Genomic DNA, 20,674 nt, shown 5'->3' on the forward strand with positions numbered 1-20,674 from the left:
GAGCCTAGTAAAGAAGCTCAAGATAAATACAGCTTGCCTGCAAAGGCATGATGTCTTGATTGTGACAAGGCTCCTGGTGATGTCCATGGCCCAAAATCTTAGGTGGGAGACAGAAACATACCGCAGTGTTCAGTCAACAAGGCTCTTTGGTGACAAGACACAATGCAGAGCAAACCAGGGAGAGATCATGGGTTACAGAGTTGGAAGGATTAGGAGACCAGAACAACCCAGGATAGCTCAGTAATTGTACATATTACAGTTAATTAAAAAATCAGTGTGATTCAGAAGAGTGCAGCCAGAGGCTTATAAGCTAAAACTTGGTGTGGAAGGTGTGTGTTGGCAAGGTTGAAAAGAAATAACAGCAAGAAATACTACATTCACTGATGCTAAAGTGACAAGAGAGAAACAATAAAAATTTGCTGTACCTGCAGTTTGTCAGCGAGCTCTACAATATGCCGAGAGCAAACGGGGGTGAAAGAGTTTATTTCATTGCCTTGGAGCAAAGAGCCATCCCTTTTCTACCACGAGTCCTGCATGACATGGCCACTAGCTCAGAGCTGCTGCAGTCCGAGGTGTGCCATTTGGATTGCATCTGCTGTAGTCTTGTCTAAGGTAAAACACTAACTTCATTGAGTTCATTGGCAAGTGGTTGCACCAGCACACAAGCAATTTGAACAAGGTCTGAGTCATGCAGCCGTGGCACCTGGTGCACCAGTCCTTGCATAAAATAGGACTGAGAGAGGCCTCCTGGGTCGCCAAGCCTTGTCTCCTGCTATCACAGGCACCATGTTGTATAATCCCCTTCATAAACACAGCAGCAGCTGTGGGAGAAAAGCCTGGAATGGCTAAGGATGCTGAATGTGAGGTGTTATAGGGTCCTGAGTCAGGGGGATTTGGAGTATGCAAAGAATGCAGCTTTGTGCTGTTTAGAAGAGCAACATAATATTTTATTAATGAAGCTGGAAAGTCATATATCCAGGGAAACACCCAAGACCTTAATTATGCCAAAGAGGCATCAGGGTAATGCAGTACTTGCTTTCTACTTCTGGCCTTGAGTTCAGAGAATTATTTTCTTCTGTTTCAACATTTGGTTAAGCACAACATGCCAGCAGGAGAGAAAAAAAAAATCACACTGGTTTCCACTCCTGCAAGTACTGTGTCTGTTTTAAATCATGAGAGAAGGAGACTTCTAATGAGGCTGATTCATATAATGATGTATTTTACAAGCTATTCTCAGCAGATTCACTGCAATATGTCATTCTTTATGTACCATGAGAGATATATGAGCACATGAGCTTGCAAAGGGTGGGGAAGTCTCTGAATAACTGACCAGTTTTGCACCTCATGTGCTGGAGAAGGAGAGAAAGAATTGGAAGTTCACATAGACTATTGCTTCCAAACCCTCCAGACCTCGGGTCAGCTGTGAACTCCACTCCAATAAATACGAACATTACAAGACTCGTGTCTTAAAACTTATTTCCAAGGAAGTGTCTCATTTTATTGCAACACGGATAAGAGACTCTAAGGTAATATTTACTTTGTTTTACATTTCATAAAAAAAGAAGACTGTAATTTCATGGAGGCTGTAACAGAAATTCCTCTTTCCATCCAAGCGGAAGAAATCATGTTCAAGACCTTTCCCTGAGGGCTCGAGGAAAGCACATTAACATGGCAACTCCCACTTCGCTTTATTTGTGAGTGACTCCTGCAGGAGGATGAGGCTGGAATTGAGAGAAGCTATAACTGGACTAACTGGCCAAAGCCTGTGACATTAAGGGGTAGGCAAGGATGCTGAGAGGATAATCCCAAAGATGCAGCTCTCCAGCTGATGAAAATCAGAAGAGCCAGATAATCACTGGGAGAGATTCCCACCTAGAAAGAAGGTAATCGCAGGGGCTTTAAGTAAAAGGGTGCAGTAGTTACTCCAGTTCTGCCCGTCACTCCTGTCACTGCTGGCTTTCCCAGCACTGTCTTTTAAGATGTTGGAGGAGGGGCCGAGGCCCTTTTAATGAAGTGAAAGGATGAGCGGGAGGCCTGTCCAGAACAGCAGTGGAAAGAGAAAAGCCATATGCAGAGAGCCCCGTGCATGGGGAAACCAGAGCTGCAGCCTGTTCCAGACGCAGGAGCTGCTGAAGCACAGATGTCTTCAGGAAATCTCCACGCTGCGCCCCAAAGAGTTTTGGCCAGGTGGGAGAGTGAGTCACTTCCGAGGCCGCGCCAGCACCCGGCTCTGCCGCACGCCAGCCAGCCGGCAAGGACAGCCCGGCAGCGCCTGGCCCCCGGGACCGCTCACTGAAGGACGGTGCAGGCGTCTGACTGGTGAGTCCCACCTGGCCTGGGCTTTTCAAACCGCATATCCCGACGGCACGGTCGCAGGTCTTTTCCATGCTTCTCCTTGCAAGCCCCGTTGCCTGCCGCATCGAAGGGGCCCTGCTTTCGCCTTTTTCTCGCCGCCAATGTAGCAACCTGATTTCTGGCAAGGGGAGCTGGCTGCCGTTCCCTCGCTGGGCTGCCAAGAGGCTACCTCCTTTTTCTGGCCCGAGGGGCCACCGGAGAGTGATACGGGCTGTTGCCAACTCCGTCTGCCTGGGAACAAGGGACCCAGCTTGGAGCCCAAGCCCAGATCTTAGCAGTTCCCTGCTGCTAGCCCGCAGACCAGCCCTTCTGGATTTCTTAAAGGCAGGCTGCCCTTACTTACTAATTTTCTTAATTTTTTGTGGCCTCGTTGGTGACTTAGTCATAACACCAGGGTCAGCCGCCAGCTGCTGCCTATTCCCACGGTATAACCTGCCCGCTTCACTGTCTTTCCTTAAATGTAATACGTGGTGCATTTGTGTCTGGTACTTTCTCTTGTTTCTGCAATTGAAATTTTATCCGTTCATGGAGTGCCCGAAATTCTGCAGAGACACTTGGCCTGAATACTCATTTCATTGTTGAAAGCCAATACTGCTTTAACAGATGCAGTAAAATTGTGAGAATCTAAAGTTCACTTTTCTGCTTTAACTACCACAGATGAAAGAAGTCTACTCCACACAGCTGAATGCCTCTCTTGGTTGCTGGCCCATTAGCTTTAAAGGTGTTCTGGTAGTTTTCAGTCCTCTGTGTTGCCTAAGTACTTTTGTCCAGATCCTCAGCTGGAGTAGATGGATGCAGCTATGCTGCAGTCAGCAGAGCTATGCTGATTTATACCACCAGGCAGACTTTTTTTATATGTAGATATCCTTAGAAAGTAATCACCAGGCTCCCTCAAGCTGATTCCACATGTCTTGCAACTGCAGTTTCAAAAGGAATGCTGTTCCTGAAGCTTCGGCACCCCTCACAGCATGTTCCCACACTGCGTAGGCATCTGTCCAGGGTACAGAGGAATCCAGACCAACACCAGTGGCAAACTCCCAGCCTCCACTTGAAGTATCGTTCATCCTTAGACATGCTTGACTGTATAATTATTGTATTGCCTTGCACAATTTCAAACAACGTTTCATAATGACACAGAAATCTCCAGACAAAGCTGTCAAATTATTTTCATTGCAATAATTTAAAAAATACAAAACCTGTCATTTCTTCACCTGTGGGAAACAAAAACAGAACAAGCCAAAGCATTAGCAGTGCGCACTGTCTAAACTCGATGTCTTTAGATTCTCTTTCAATATAATTTCTGCCCCGTGAGTTAGACCAGTGCAGACCAGTTCCCTTTTGCATTTGCAGCAGCGAAACACCCTGTGGAGATGTTAGGCTCTGTTTAGTGTACAGAACTCACAGTCCTGAGTTACATGGCTATCTCCATTCAGCAACACAGTTCCCCTGTTCTCTGCCGACCTTGCAGGTTTGTCACCATTTGAAAACAATTATTTTCCTCTGACTTGGCATTTTTGGCTTCTACCCAACTGCTTGCGGGCACTTTGGGATTTATAGTTAGAGACTCTCAAAGGAATAGTTATCTTGAAAGTTGAAACTATTTCCAAAAGGCTAAAATGTATGTTTCACCTGAGTGTGGTTTTCCCCACTAGAATTGCTTCATATGGATTTAGCCAATTCATCTTCCTGCAATGAAGTGGTTGCAGGAATACCTAAGGGCTGGGGCAGAGGGAAGAGGCTGATTGTCTCTTGCCACCAGGGACTTTAAAATAGCTGTACAATTTACTTCCCTTTTGAGATGCTTTACATAGTGAACAAATGTGAATCAGATCTTCTAACTGGAATAACTTCTTATGAAGAAATAATGTAGAATGAAGTAATTTGGCTGGTAAGCAAAGCTAATAAAGATTTTTAAAGTTCGTAAGAGAAGGAGAGAGAGGAAGATCCAAGGATTATGGCCAGATCCAGCTTCCACTGAAGTGTTTAGTTCCCAAAGGTGGGGACAAAGTTCCTGACCCTGGCTGCCTGTCTTCCCCCATGCACCATGAGGCTGCATCGCCAATGGGGAACACCGGCAATGGGAGCTTAGCATAAAATTACATCAGCTGTACCTTCCCTCCAGACTGTAAATTGGGATCTTGACATCCTTGTATGCTGTATAGTGATGAAAGTGATGGTGTGTGGTCCAAACGGACATCTGAATCCCAACTTTCCTTCTAGTGTTTAGCTGTAGGGAAGCCCAGGCAAGCCCCTAACTTTGAACAGGGAGAACTGTGTGTGTAGCAGAAGTGAGATTCCAAACTTGGAATTGGCACCATTTCGCTAGCTGAAACTTTCCAGGCCTTGATTTCAAAGGTGACTATTTGATAGAGAAAAATAGAAATAAAAAAAATTATGTCAAAGTGTTTATCTTGCAGTTAGCTCTTATTCATTGTAGTCAAGACATCTTTGAATTACTCCTCACAAACACACTAGCAACAAGAACAAGAAAAAAAATTTTCACAAAAATCCATGGGTTTGGTATAAAGAACTTATTTCCTGGGGTAAGACCTCTAGCACCTCATGTTGTTCTTACTTTTTATAACTGTGGAAAGAAAGATGTTAAAATAGATTTGGAATTTGTGCTTTGATCACCAGCTATGTCATACAAGAGGACACGCCAAGTGGAACTTTCTACAGTCTTCTTAGCAAACTCCCTTCTACAGATCACAGAAAGATCTGGATCTCAGTCTGGCACATTTCAGACTTGCTGATTTCTGTAGTTAAGAAAATAAAAGAGGAGCAATGCCACTAGCAGCACTTTTGGAAATGTTTGATACTCTAGCCTTGTCATGTAGCTTGTTCATGGTGCAGTCAACTGGAGTGGCCTTGGTCATGAGTCCAAGTAATGCTCCAACTCACATTTCTGCCCCCTATTATGACCCACTCATTTAATGGAATACAAATATTTTAGTCATCTTCCAAGTCCTGTTTCTGCCATTGCAATATCTTCCTGAAGTGAAAGCTTTCACCTGCTCATTAGTAAAACATGCAAATGACTTTAGTAAAAAGAAGTGAATCCATGCACCTTTACACTGCCAACAAAATGTCAGTAATTTTTGATAATGACTTTAGCACAAGTTGGATAAACTGAATGGTCAGTGTGATTTGTGTCATTGCTCTGATAGTGAGGGTCATGCGCGGTCTGGAATGGCAATGCCACTTGACCAAAGAGAGTAATAGGAAACCTACACAAGCTCATGCATAGACAAAGAATTGGGTATGTACAGAATTATTTCCAACATAAATGAAATAAATTAGTATCCACACTAGGTCTAAAAAGGATTTTCAAGTCTCTGTCATTGGATGAGTCTATTCATTTGCATTTAAATAAGCATTTTCTCTTTCCATTCACAGTAATATAACATCCTTCTAGCTATTACAGCAGAAGTAATATATCAAGCTCACCTTTAAACAGGTATTTAACAGTCTATATTACATTATAACAGGTGAACATGAGGAAGAAAGCCAACACTACTGGACAGTAAGCTTTGTGCTACTCACCTGCTGTCCATGGACTGTGATCAGGGAAAATACTCACTTAGGAAAATTGATCAGAGACAGGACATGGACATGGTATAAGTTGACACCTCTGCCTTCTGCAGAGCACTCAGACTTACACAAGCAGATACATCAAATGGAATTGAGCCTGCCTGTTTTACAAAAAAGCATCCTACACCAACTCTAGCTTTGGCTATACTTCATCCTGGGGAATAACTCCTGGCATTCCCTTTGACTGTTTCTCAATACATCACTGCCTGAATGATCTCACTGGAAAGCCCTTCCACAGGATGTGCCATCCTGCCAGGACTCTGCTTCAACTTATGCCAGTGCTACCTGCATGCACTGATCCATTGGAAGTGTCTGCAATTCCTTGGGATTCCTTTCCCATCTGAGAGACCATCATTAAATACTGTTAGCAAATTCTGTTTATAAGTGGTTAAATCTGTTTCCTTAAAGAAAAATGAAACCACAAGCAGGATGAAAGGGTCAGGGGAAAATTCCTAACACCTGGAATCCAATGCACTTTAGAATAAAATACGATAAATTTGCTTAGTGAGTGACAGCAGCACTTGGTAGGAATGCAATTGTGACGCACACCATTTATCAAAGCTGTGCTTTGCCTCACAGCTTTATCGGACAGACTTCTTTGCAGAGCTTGACTACATCGCCATCTGAAAAGATCACATAAAAATGCAAAGTTAGGTCTTACCTGCCTTCACCCACTGTGCAGTCCCTTGACTTGCACTGGATTCCTGACAGTCTCACCCCTTGCAGACAAGAGCTCCGTTCAGCACACGTTTTAGGTGATATTCAGATTGCTTTCAACACCCAGAGTGCTTAATTCTTCAGGCTGTCTGGAATATATTGGCATCAATAGTGAATAATCCCTCCCAAGTCATCACATCAGGCCTGTTTTAGTAAATCTTTCCACTTACTAAGAACAAATTTAAACCGCCCAAATATGCTTATTTTTGTAAGAAGTCCTTTAAAAATAGTCCGTAAATTTATGAGCCAGCATACGCTGCAAAAATACAATAAAAAAGAAAAAAAGTCAGTGACACATTTTAGCCCAGTTTAAACTGTCAGCTGAATCCTTCCATCTTGTACAAAGCAAACAAGAGGTTCTGCATAAAAGCAGTCAGTAAAGTCCTGCTGGGGTTAAGATGTTCTTTCTGAAGCGCAGGGCAACACTTCATCTGCTTTATTAGCCCATGGCTGAGCTGGTATCCACATTCCTGAACAGGCAGACAGGATTTAGAGAGGTACATGTGCAGACCCAGTGACTCCACACCTCCGGAGGAGGGGAGGGGGTGTCCCCTGGACCCAGCTGAACATGCAAGCCTGTTGCAGGAGCTCCCTGTGCCCTTGTTACTCACACCCATGCCCAGGAGAAGCCAGCCTGGCTCAGAGCAGAGGTGACAAAAAGGAGTCCCCAAAAGCCTGGTGTATCCCCTGTTGTAGGTTAGACAAGTAGGTTAGACGTACAAGTTCACATCTGAAATGTTGCCAGACACTAAAGGGGTCTTTGGGAGAAAGAAGTCAGAGGACCAGATGCTTGGAGCGACCTGCAGGCTGTTCACAGCAGCCCTGGGGAGCAGGGCTCATGGCTGCGCTTTGTATGCCCAGGTCTTAGCCAAGTAGTGGGACCAGAATATTGCAATATTGCCTAGGAGATTATCTGCAACACTCGGAAGAGCTACTGTGATATCTTAGTGACTTGGAGCTTCATATAACCGAAAGCCAGACTTCCTTCAGAAGCACGCTTACCGCTTCCCTCAGGCCAATGTACTGGTGCAAACACACCAGCCGCTGCCTGGCAAGGGGACCTTGCCCTCTCTTCACACCACTTTTGTAACGGGGTAGTGCCCTTTGACTTCTGCTGAGATCTACCCTCACTTGTGGGTGTGCAAGAAGAGGTACAGGTCCGAAGCTAGATATTATCATACTCTGCCCTAGAGGATGCTCTGTGAAAATTGCAGTGGTTTGGTCAGTGTGTTCTTAAGTCAATGATTCTTTTAAAGAAACAGACTGCAAATGGTTGGAGAGTTCATTGGTATTGCAGGAGTGTCTTTTAAAGATGTTCCCCCAGGGCTGGCTTGAAGCTTCTGCCTGACAGGTGTATGTAACGCACCAAGATCCAGGGAGAAATCCTGCCTTGTCAATTCAACTGAAATGAGTGAATGAACAGAAATGACAGAGTCGGCAGTTTCACATGTGGGTTAATTTACAGCATCTCTGAGTGTCTGCCATTTCAGTACTTGGAAATCCTGTCACATTCTTTGAGAATGTATGAATTATAAATTCCCACTAAAGGCCTCACACATACAGATGTTTCAAGAGTTAGTAGTTGCTTATTTTTCCTTTTCTATGTAACAAAAAAGACAAAAGGAGTTGCAGCACATTCCAGAGTAATCTATTGCCCGATAGTGATAGCAATTCCCTATGCACGTAAGAGTCATATTTACCATTCAGGAAGGAATTCTTCTACACCTACAATGTAAGTAAATATAAAGCATTTTGTTTTGTTTTTTATTCAGGCAGATTTATGCCTTGAATAAAGCCCACATCTCAATGTACAAGCAATATTATGTAAGTCAAAACAAAATCTGATTTTAATAAATACATAGTTTGGGGTCTGAAGAGATTTTGCCTTTTTTCCACCAAAATATATAAACACCAACTACACACCTCACAATATTGCCACTGAAAGCAAGCTTGATTACACTGCATGAGGTGCAATCAAAGCAGAAAGGTGTGTTTGTACAGCACAGAGAAATGTACTGAGATATCCAGAGAAGATTATGGTATCTTGCTGCCACACTGGCCTCTAGGTTTAAAAATAGCAATTCTGCTGCAGAGCATTGTAACTCTGTCGCTGATTTTCAATTGGATCCTTTTGATGGGAAGAAAAACAGAACAGGTATCTCCCCTAAGCCAAAGATTGATCTGCAGGTTTTTCCAAGACTGCCATCTCAAAGACCTATGGACTTGAGAAAAGGGTGGTTATTATTTTAATCATTTACTTACTTTGAAAATATCCTCCACTACTCTAGACTACCTCTTAAATTATTCCCCAACTTTTCTATATTCACATAATCCTAGATGCTCTGTAGTAATCAGGTACTAACTACTATTTGACAAGTTGGCTGCACATAAGCTTATATGATACTATGGCTCTTCTGGAAACAATTTTTCTAGAAGTTTTGTGTTTCTGTGAAGAGCTACAGTCACTGCACAGTAGGCACATCACAGTGTCCTTTTACCCTCCATGCCCTGCACTCAGAAATACAGAAGAGTAAGCACAGGGATATTGCATTCTGCATCAGCAGTTGTCACAAGCCCCAGCAATGTGCATCAAGCTCAACACATTTATTGTTGCTGCATGTGGTCTTGTGGTATTGCAATACAGGGGATAGACCTGACACAATAAAGCCAATTTCTATTTCATTTCTGGAGGTACATTCTGCAGCTCCATTTCCTCCTGCCAGTCCCAACCTCCATGAGGCTGTGATAAGGGAGCGCAACTCATAGAAAATCTTCCCCATGCTGAACAGTCTGACTTCAGGAACCATTTTTTGGTAACAGTTTCTCTTGCTGTGACTACATCAGTAAGCAGTGATAACAGCTCTGTTCTCCAGGGCCACATTAAGCTGCTTCAAGGCAGACTTTTTTATGTCCTCTTTCTCATGCCATTATGCACAGGCTTCATGTCCAAAAAAATCATCTGTCACTTCCAGTTCCTGCAGCATTATTCTGACAAAAATCAGTCACTAAGAAAGTCCTTGATGTCAGAGGTTTCATGAAAGCAAAGTAATAAATATTGCAGGAGTCAGCTTGTCTTCAGAGTCCTAGTGGTTTTGCCAGAAATCTCACTTACTCCTTCAACACTGTGTTGTCAAAAGAATTTCATTTGTTGGAGTTTCTCTTTCCTTCCACTGCTTTTTTTGCCCCCCCCTCCCCTTTTCCTTTTCTTCTCTTCCCAAGGAAATGAGGGGCAAATACAAGTGAGATACTGTACCATCTTTATCACTCCACCATCTGCAAATGGTTTCATTCTTCTGACAATTTCACATGCAACCTTATAAAAAGACCTGGCTCACTTACGCTGCTAACTTCAAAGATGTACAAAGCTGTGTTGGACCATTCTATGCTGGTGGGGCAGATAATAAGAGGCTGTGTTTGATTTCTGTGAGAGTCTATCTGTTTGTCAAATGGCTAATGGGTGAGAAAACATTTCTTCCAGTTGTAGAGCTCAATCCTTCTTCAAACTGAAGGCAGAGAACAAATTAGCGGCCAAGTGAGGCTAAGAAACCCTAGAAGTAAGGAACAAAAGTCTGAATTTTCCCCTTCATTCTGCAGAGAAAGCCATGAAAGCTCTTGGCATCCCTGCAAATATTTCAATGGGATTTCATATTGTTCTTTTCTCCTTTTAATAATTTCTCTGTGCCAGAAGTTTCATGAACTCCTGCAGGCAGACTACCAAACTCAAGTCGACTGCATGGTGCCCATCTTTGCTGAAACCATCTTTTCCTTTGGATGGTGCTGTGGACAGGCCAGACACAAAGCAGCAACATCTGACTCTGCCTGTCCTTCCACAGCTCCATCCTGTTGATTTTAACTAGTTCTGCCATGCACTCACCCCTCCCAGCTCCCATTAAAAATCAGTAGGCTTTGGGGATGCTCAGGACCTTGCAGTCTTGTGCTTGGTCTGGCCTGCTTCCCTGGAGTCCATGGTGCAATGCAAAACCTTTGTACCTGACAGAAGGACAAATAGAAACAAGTCTTTCCTGACTCCTTGTTAAAGGCACCTTTCTGATTATTCTAGTGGCTGTTTTCTTCGCATGAGCGTTTTTCTAGTTTCTATCTGTTAGAGGAGGTCATGACATTGTATTTTGCCCTGTGGAAATTTTAAACAAAAATAAAGCTATTTTTATTTTCATTTCCAGTTCCTCTGAATATCAAGGGAATGTACATTAACCCCTTTTCTTTCAAAATGACTTTTTAATGAAAAAATGTTTTTCCCAATGCTGAAGACATGGTTTTCTGTTCTCTTGAACACTTGGTTTTGTTTTAAGTAGTTCTGATGAAAATTACTTTTCTTCTCTTTTACTAGAGAGCTTCCATGTAGCAAGGCAGAACATTGCCTTGAAATGAAGAAAACATATCTCTGATTTTAATCTTTTTATAAAAAGCCTTACTTTTTCCTCTGTCTCATTGCTCATATTTTAAAAAACAATTATTAAATAGGAGAAAATCTTGAGTATTGTTCTTTGGCTCTGTGCTCAAATTGAAGGTGTTTTAAATTCTCCTTGGCTGTTCACAAGCCCAGAGGATTTCTTTTTATTTTTTAAGCCTCTCTAGAAAGTGCAGCTTTTTCTCTGGGGACAAGTTCTAAAAGAAACAAATCAGAGATGAGGAATTTTAGTAGTCAGTTCACTCTCTGGCTCATTCCTTTGTCTCTCTCCTGTCAAGACACTTTGATTCTGCATCCCCCACATATCTCAGCCTTTCAAGGCATTTATAAATTATAGAAGTATTTATTATTGTGGGGAAAATATGATCATTCACTGAACTCATCATGAACTTTGCACGCATGCTCACTCCTTTTGTCCTGAGATTTTTTTTCGTAGCAAGCAACCCCCTTTTACTTAAAGTCTGCAGACTGACTTCTAAGGCTGAGAGCTTGGCAGGTGATTTCAGGCTCGTACTGGAGAACCCAGAGCAAGAGCAAAATGCTAAAATGCCCACTGTATCCTACTCTTTTCTGAACCAAATCTGCAGCTTTCCTTCATGTTTGTCCAGCTTATCATACAAATGCAGCAAGCACCACGTCGGTGTGTGAATCTCTGGAAAAAAACTATCCATCATCCCACATAGCTCTATGGAGAAATTTTTGTGAGATTTTCGGTTCCCCTTGTTGCTAAAATAAATGTTTATGAGGAGGAGATGTGAAAAACATTTGAATGCAATTAAACGGTAAGTTTCACTTTCTCTGGTAAATAATAGCAGGATCAGCTTGTAGATATTTAACAAGGATCTTCTTATTCCCCTGCTCTTCCAACACTGTTAAAGGGGACAGTTCAATGTAGAAGAGGATTTTGGATATCCAGGTGTGAGAGACATTGATAATTGCTAATCTGTGGGATCTGTTCTACTGCTCATTGTGGAAATACATGATAATCTCATGTTTCCTTTCATACTCTTCCTTGAAGCTGAAAAGAAGAACAAAGTTCTTCTCAGTGTGTGCTGTTCTGTTGCAGCAAAGACACTTCTTGGATATAGACACTCCGGATTTGAACTCAAGCCCCCAGAGAAGGCCACTTAATCCTCAGAAACACCTACAGTAGCCCCCTTAAAGACTCCTCACTTACTATGTCTTGTGTGATATCTTCCATTAACGCTACCAGGGACCCATACTCTGCCTGATCACTAAATGATCTGTTCTCCACAAGGCCAGAAAATGAATGCATTTAATAAGGATTAACCCCTGCTGGCACTAGGGAGCAATAAATATCATAGCGCCAGCATTTGTAACGCTATAGTTATCATTGTGTCAGCATTTCTGTTATAAACCAGGGTTTGGGGTGGATTAGAACTCAGCCATAAAATTTTCTCCAGGCTGAAACTTGGCATAAAAAAGAAATATCAGTCTATGTTTGGTTTTTTCTTTTTTTTTTTTTTTTTAGCTTTAAAAAAAATCTCTTCAGTCTATTTTAAGTTGTAAAAGGGAAGAATATGAGACTCTTCCCAAATTCTTTAAATCAGCATCCAGGCCTCTGGGAATGAAGAAAGACTCTGGCTGTGGCTGCATTTAGGGGTGAGTTTTCATTAGGGTATCAGAAGTTCAGGGATTAAAGACGCTTTTTGGTATTTCTTGAAAGCCAAAAGCTTTGTCATACTATATGAAAGAGCTCAATTCTTTAGCAATGGGGCTTTAAAAATATTTCTTGCTCCCTTTTTTCCTCAGAGAAGTGCATAATTCTAAACCACCAGGACCTCCAAACCACGCTCAGTACCTTGACCGAGCCCCAGGTAAGTAGTCCCACTACACTCCCTCTTTGTGCCAGGCTGCGGAGGCACAGGGGACAGACTGGGACAACTGAAATCAGGTTTATTTGAGATTTTATTCTGAGCTCAGACTTGAGGTTTTTAGCAGAATTAGTTCCCTCTCAGAAACCAGATGCATGGCTGAGGGAACTGACATGAAAGAAAGACATCCTAATGTTGCTGGTGTTGGAAGGCAGGGAGGAAGAGTAGGCACAGACCTTTGCTTTGGGATGTTACATGTGAGTCTGAGCCAGCTCGCAGCTGCGGACATTCATCCCCCTGCTCCTGACTTCTCACTGTGCGACAGTACCGCGCGGGTTTCAGTATTTCTGGAAGAGCTGCTGTTTGGAGAAAAGCATGATTTACCCTGCAGTGTACAAGCACACACTACCAAAAGGGTCACCACTGTTTTGTGTAGACCTCAAGAGGAGAACATGAATTAATTTGTTCCCCCAAAATAAGATTTTCTTTTAGAAACAGGAGTGCTATTTTTTTTCTCGTGCAGTCTGAGGTATAACACTGAGTTCCAGTTTCCCTTAAGAGCTGAACTTCATCCTCCTACTAGGATGGTTTTATTTTAGTTACCAAATATTTGAGGTTAAAGTGAATAGTTCATCTTTAATGGGATTATCTCTTTCAATGTTTGCTTTCATTACAGTTCGAATTGCTCTGAGCATGAGAATCTAACCTCACCAAAAGCATATTTTTGTAATTTGATACAAACTAAATTTAACCTTTGACTCTCATCTATAAAGACGTTACTTTTTTCCACTGAAAAGCAGAATGTTAGATTAAAGATCTGCCAGTTTCAATTTCCAGGTTGCTAACCTTCCTGTGATTGGGTCCTGAAATGAGGAAAGCTTTGTATTTAGTAAAGGTATTTAATATTAATAGTAACAGTCAAGATGGTCTTATACCTGCTACTTATAATAGCTAGATGGAGGTTCTCTACTGACTTTTTAAATAGAGAATAATTTCGTTGACCTACACTGTACAATACAGTAGAACTCTTTGGACACAGATATTTAAAATAAAATCTTCCCTTTGAGATACTTCACCGGGTCATCACAGTTCTTTTGTTAAACAAATAATTTTTATCCAAATGCTTCGGAATATTAAGCCTCTGCTTAGGAAAAACAGATTCATGTTCTGTCTCCTGAGGTCTGGCTTTAAATGTGATACAGAAAGGGAAACAGATTCTCTGTATTATTCTATGTTTTCCCCAGTAAATCATCAGGAAAATTGGAAAGGAGGGGTTGCTTTTTAGAAAAACTATATTCTTGTTCTCTGCTGGAAGAATCTTTCTAAATACATGGAAAGTTGCTTTGATAAGATGAAGTGTTGAAACTTTCACTGAAAAAGCTTTTCAGTTATTTGTCAGGAATTTAAGTTTTAAAAAAACAAAACAATTAAATGTGAATGAAAAATTATTATGTCTCCAGTCCTGCCAAGGATAGATCAAAAGTGGATCGGCTGTCAAAGATCTGGTGAAGTCAATGATACTTCTTTCCTGTATTTCTGCAGTAATGAAGTAAAGGGGGAAATGGCTTGTTTCATACGTCAGGATGTGAAGGGGAATGTGGGCGCATATATTTATTTATTTAACCCAGGAAAATTCACTATGTATTCTACAAAATCCTTCCACTGGTTACATTTCCTATAACTCTATTTTTGTACGATTCATAGGAAAGCCTTTGTGTTCATATACTTACTCAGGCTCCATATGGACAACTGATTTAGATATAAAAATTATACTCTGTTAAATCTGTCCATTTTGTCCAGGAAAGCAAGCAAGAAAAAAAAGAAACCCGCCTTATATTTCAGCTCTGCAGTCGTCAGAGAATACTGCAGCTAAAATTCAAATTTTAGTTTGAACACATACTGCGCTAATAAATGGTCAGCTTAGAAGCATTTCCTGTTTATACACTGTGTTAATAAGCATCCATCACCCATGTCACATATACGGGATACCAAATTCAAATGTCAAACAAAATGTAAGAGGTCACACATTTTCCTTTGCTAACTAAAAGTGTAATTCATAAATATTATTGCTACCAAACTCTCCATCTACAGCACTTGTTTAGAAATATGCACATGTAATATAAATTGTGATTAAGTTAAATGGGTATATTATTTCCTGTTTTAAGGGTGAACAGCAGCATGAATTATGTTTTACTCAATAGGCATTTCAATAAAAACCTATAGCCTAACAAGCTGCTATCATACCGTTCAGCTGCGCAGACTAACATGAGAAGGGTCTTATGATCCAACACTGATATTTAAGCTGCTTCTCTGTTTGTTATTTCTGCTGATGCATAGAAAAAACATTTCCTTAGCTCAAAACCTCTTTCCATTTTTTGTTATAAAAATAAAGCCTGTTTGATTGTAGGGGGTTTCTACATGCAGAATAAATAATATAAGTGTAATCAGCTAACCTCAATCTTTTTATTTTTCTGACTTATGAAACATAGGACTTGAGGAAATCTCTCTGTGAAAATAATCAACAACTCCCATATTTTGAAATTACTCATTCTAGTTTGTAGAAATCAAACACCCAAAGAACAAAATAAAAATTTTAGAAATGGCTTAAACAGATTTTTGAAAATAGAAAATATACTTTCAGTGTCATGTAGTCATTATATTTTGTAGAATTTTCTGGCTAGCCTTCTGCTGTGTCTCTTTGTTTGACATTGTATTTCCAGTTAATTTGAAGCATTTGAGGGCCTGATTCAGAATTCTCCAAGGTCATCTTAAAGACTTGCAAAGCTATAAGTAGATTAGACTTAAATGAATTTGAAGTAAAAAACTGAAACTCTGATATTACAAGTAATAATGCTACACTGACAAAATGTTCTCCCTTCAGGCCCAGTTAAAGATCTTTCTCACAAACACACACCAGGAAAACATTACAATTAAATTTAAATTATACCATTCCCGCCACTGTTATGGAAAAACTGTCAGAGTTACTTAGCTTTCTGAGTGTAATTAAACAATAGGAGTAAAGGCACATTTTGCTAAAGAAATATCTTAGATTGTACGTAAAGAGGATTATTCCCACCGAAGAGCTGCATAACCCAAGATAAGCAAGCCCAGTTACTGCTTGTCTTGAACAACTGCGTACAAAACGTGGTTGCAAATACTGTCAAATCAAAGGCTTTCAAGGCAAGTAAGAATGCCACACATTCCCAAGTTATCTACTCTTTTTTTTTTAAGCTTTGGTAGAAAAGAGATTTTACCAAGTCACTGGAGTCTGGTGTTCTTTTAAAAGCTTGTAAAATGGGAGTCTGAATATTTTGTTTTATTAGGAGGAACATAGTGCATAGCAAACGCAAAGAAGATTACTAAAAATGAAGGGGTGTTAAGTCCTTTAAGATACTCAGAAATGAAAATAAGTTCCATATTCTGAAAATCGTAGGAAAACAGGCGTATAGGAGCACTGTACATTAATATAATTCAGACTATTTTACAGCAGTGTAAAATCTTTGATGTGTCCCTATTTATGAAGTGAAGGAGACACCAAGGCATATACTATCAAAAAGAGAAAACGCCATTCCATTTAAGTATTCCAGTAACAGAAAGAGAGTCCTATTCATTAAAATTCCAACACTAACAACTAACTAATTGTGTTAATCTCACTCTCCATGGTTTGGCCACTGAATTTCAGTAGTTAAAAACATAATAAACTGAGAGAAATTATTGTCATTGATATGTATTACTGAGTGATTTCCCTGAAAGCAGCCAACAAATACAAAAGAATTCCAAAATCTATATTTATAAATCCCTGTGTTGATTTTGTTTTGCTGTGGGGTTATTTTCCTTATTTTTCACAACTGTTCAGCTTTTTGGTATTCCTGAAAAATTCCCAGAAGGAATTCCCCAGAGGGGGGGTCTGCTTTTCCACCTTACCACATGGGGACCTGTATTGTCTTTCCATCTTCAGGGTGGAAAGAGAAAGCCCCAGGTGGTCCGGGGAGCAGCCTCTGACAGTCAGCTCCAAAGGGAGAAGGTGCTGGGCAGCAACAGCATCGAGGCTCTAGAGGTAATCTGGAGAAAAAGGTCTCCTGTGGGAGCAACGAGGCCTTTCTGGATGCCTGGGGGTCCCTGGAGCTTGTGAACCACAGCTTAGTCCGTGAGGGAAGAAAAAATGATGGAGGTGGGGGAAGAGAAGGGCAGCAACTACTGCCCTCTTGACTGGATGATGTATGGGAAAGTCCACAGGGAAAACCTCTCCCAGGATTTAATAGGGAAGGGGTGGGGGTGTGATCCAGCCCCAGGTTAGGAACCCCTGCATGTTCAAAGGAAAGATTTTATAAGTAAAGACAATGCCCTTACATGAGTGAAGATCAAACCCTTCCTAATCTTCTGTTGCAATAGACAAATGACTTAATAACTGTCTGCATATTCTCCACATAAGGGTTTTAAAAATAACTGACAAAGTTAGTAGAATTGGTATTCCTAACTGTTGGAAAACAGAGACTGGAGTAAGTAAGAACACATTTTCTTTTCTCTCCAAGAGGCCAAATCATTGCTTTTTTCCCCTTCCTCACAACAGCAGTACCATTTTCTTGGGAGATATAAATTTTCCTGAAGACAAATAGAAATAATGCAACGGCATGTCTTTCTGGTCCAAAAGTGCCCTATGCATGTTCCAGCTGATCCCATTTAGCTGGTAGATGTTCTACAAAATCTGTCCTCTTTTTCTATGCTTATTGTTAAAATCCCTATTCGTGCTCTTATGAACTTTTTGTACAGTTAATGAAATCTCTTCCTCTTCTAGATGTTTTGTGAATGTATGCTGATGCACAAGTTGCCGCCAGAGATATTTACAGTACAGTGGTGTTTTAATGATGCTCATTTCTCCTCCTCCCCAAGATCTGCTTTAATTAAAATGAAATGAAAACTCAGTAATTTTAATAGGTTGTAAAAGAGCTTTGTGGTGTTTTCATTTCATATACACAATTGTTTAAATCACCACCTCCACTGGACGAGGCAAAAGTACTTAACTACTAAGTTTCCATTTTCTTTGCATTCCCACCTATGAAATTTTACAACTAAAAGGAGATGACACAACATCTAGCCACTGATACACAAACATGAATTTTTAAAGGGCCTGAGGCAAGGATCTGGGAAGTTAAAATAACTCAGACACTAGCAATGGGTTCAGGAAAAAAGACAGTTCACTTAGGAGCCAACCACCAGTTAAGGCAAAGGTGATTTCTAACACATACTTGTCATTTGCATTCCTTTGCCAAAAATTATGCTAAAAACTGTCCATTATCCACAGATACACTGACACCTCCAATACAATTGGTTTTTTGAATGGATGTCACTAGCAGAGATACCTGTATCATTAGCCATCTCCCCCAAAGAAGACAGTCAGCAACCCCTCGATAAAAAGCTGATTTGTGCACTAAAGACCCTTTGTGTGCTGCAAGGTGCAAGGTCCTGCAGACTGGGGTAATGCAATGGACAAAGACTATCTGGAAAGGGCTGTCCCCCTTGCATCCCTAGTACTCTGGTTTTGACAAAAAAAAAAAAAAAAAAAAAAAGAAATGCCCACAAATTTATAGTTCTTCCTTCACGGCCTAAAACGTACCAAAATGTAAATAATGAAGTGGCTCTGTGTATAGCACTCATTGACTGTTTAAAAAAAAAGTATTTGAAAACAGCCTTCAAAGAGGTTAAGCAGATCAGAACAGTCACGGACAGCAGTCAAAGTGACCCTATAGCTCCACAGGAGAACATGGCTCTGATGTGCCAGTTGTTTAACCTTGGAAAAAAAATTCAGTTGGTCAATACATTTTCTTCCAGTTACAGGATGCTTAACTTTGTGCATCTTCTCTGTGTGTGCACCATGAAGAGCAGGACATGGGGAATTAGTTATAATTCACAATCAGTAGCCTTTTTTAGGACCCCAAACAAATGGACAGAAGATGTTAACTACAGCAACACTTCAGTAATAAATAAATATTGTGAAAAATATTATTTACTCTCTGTGAATAAGGGTTTGGATAGTATTATTTCTCACCAGGGCTCCAGTACTGCCCTCTGTACTGCTCAGACAAGCCCCTCCAAAGTAATGTATATCCATACCCTTAATTAATTTTTTTGCACAAGGTTGTCCATGGAGTACATGCCACCTTCACTTGCAGAAGGTAGCTAAAAAAGGTGCACCATGTGGGACAAACTACACTCTCGGTGATTAAAGGTGATTAATACATTATTGTTAGGTACATTTGTGGGAAAGCTGATCAATCAGTTAGAAATTTGACTTTCATAGTTACAACTGACTTGGAGTTCAGTAAACTGCTGTTGCAAGGCACAAAGGCTAAACTGGACCAAAACTGGAGAGAGGCCATCTCCAAAAAGGAGCAACTTTTGCCCTTTTTCCAGTAATGTTGCAGCTCCTCTTCTGTGTCAGAGACAAATGATGAATTCTCATGGGAGGAAGGCTGTAGGACACAAATTTTACAGTAAAAGCCAAAAGATATTTCTTCCTGTTTTTAAGGGCAGAACTCTGGCTCAGCAGTGCACCAACTCCGCCCAGGCACTGAGTGTGTGTACAGCAGAGAGCTAAATCTGCATTAAGCCCCTTAGATGGCAAATGTAACACAACTGTCAGATAACAAGAGAAATTTCATCCATCCATGATCAATTAAGCTAATTTAATTCCCCAGCAACTTAGCGTATAATGTTTAGCCCTTTCCATCACTTGTTTTGTTCCACTGACATTCAATCGCTTATTTATCTCTGTTGCCAAAGGGCCACACCTGAGTTCTGATTTATAGAGCACAGTTGTAAGGGAAGAGCAGCCTGTTTGACTGTTGATTATTACATTTCTGCTTAGTGAGTAACAGGTTCAACCTGCACCAGTAACTTGGAGGGAAATTGGCAACTGAAACGTCAATCCTTCCACCTCTCCAGTTGCATTCCCTGCTTTTGTTGGAAGTAACAAGTTTTTCTTGTTGCCTGTGCAGACTTTTCATGCTAGGTTGTCTTGCAATATTTCTTTCCAGACACCAATTGAATGTTTTCACTTTTAGGCATATTTAACGAGCCTGACATTTCTGGGAAGACTCAGTCGTTCTGTGCATGCATTGGTACAGTAAGCCCACCCTGTCCTGAACACATCATGTTTATCGCTAGTGCAGACTGCGTCTGCAGCTCCTGAGCAGTAGGTCTGACTATCCCCAAAGCACTTATCTCACTGCACATTTGTGCTTGCTTTGATCTAATCACAGGCAATGGACAGAGCTGAAATTTCAGGGTGGCCAGCAGCTTAACTGGCACAATAACCCAGTTGGATTGCCAAACATCTGGATATCCACCCCTAAAATAAAAAAAAAAAAAAAAAAAAATCTCCAAATTACACTCAGACAAAATTTCCAGGAGAAAAGGCAAAATGTGGCCAGGGAAAGCCAGATGTAGGAGTAGCTCTAGATTGGATGGGGTTTAGATTGGTGGGCCGGGGGGGGTGGAGTGGGGGTGGTAATTAGTATTTTTTTAATAGGAAAACAAGGTTGTAAACCAACATGAACTAGCAGTGGGCTTCACAAATAAATGTAGGCTTCTGGTTTCTGGCCCTGTTCACAGAGGTTCTGAGCACTTATAATTCATATTTAAGGCAAACAGAGCTTCAGATGTTCAGCTACGTTAAAGTTATTGAAGTCTATTGTGTCCCTTGAACCCCGAGACATTGCAGCCTTTTAACTGCAACTTCCCGTGGCTC

The sequence above is a fragment of the Aquila chrysaetos genome, chromosome 22 (assembly GCF_900496995.4).
Source record: "Aquila chrysaetos chrysaetos chromosome 22, bAquChr1.4, whole genome shotgun sequence".
NCBI classification, from domain to species: Eukaryota; Metazoa; Chordata; class Aves; order Accipitriformes; family Accipitridae; genus Aquila; species Aquila chrysaetos.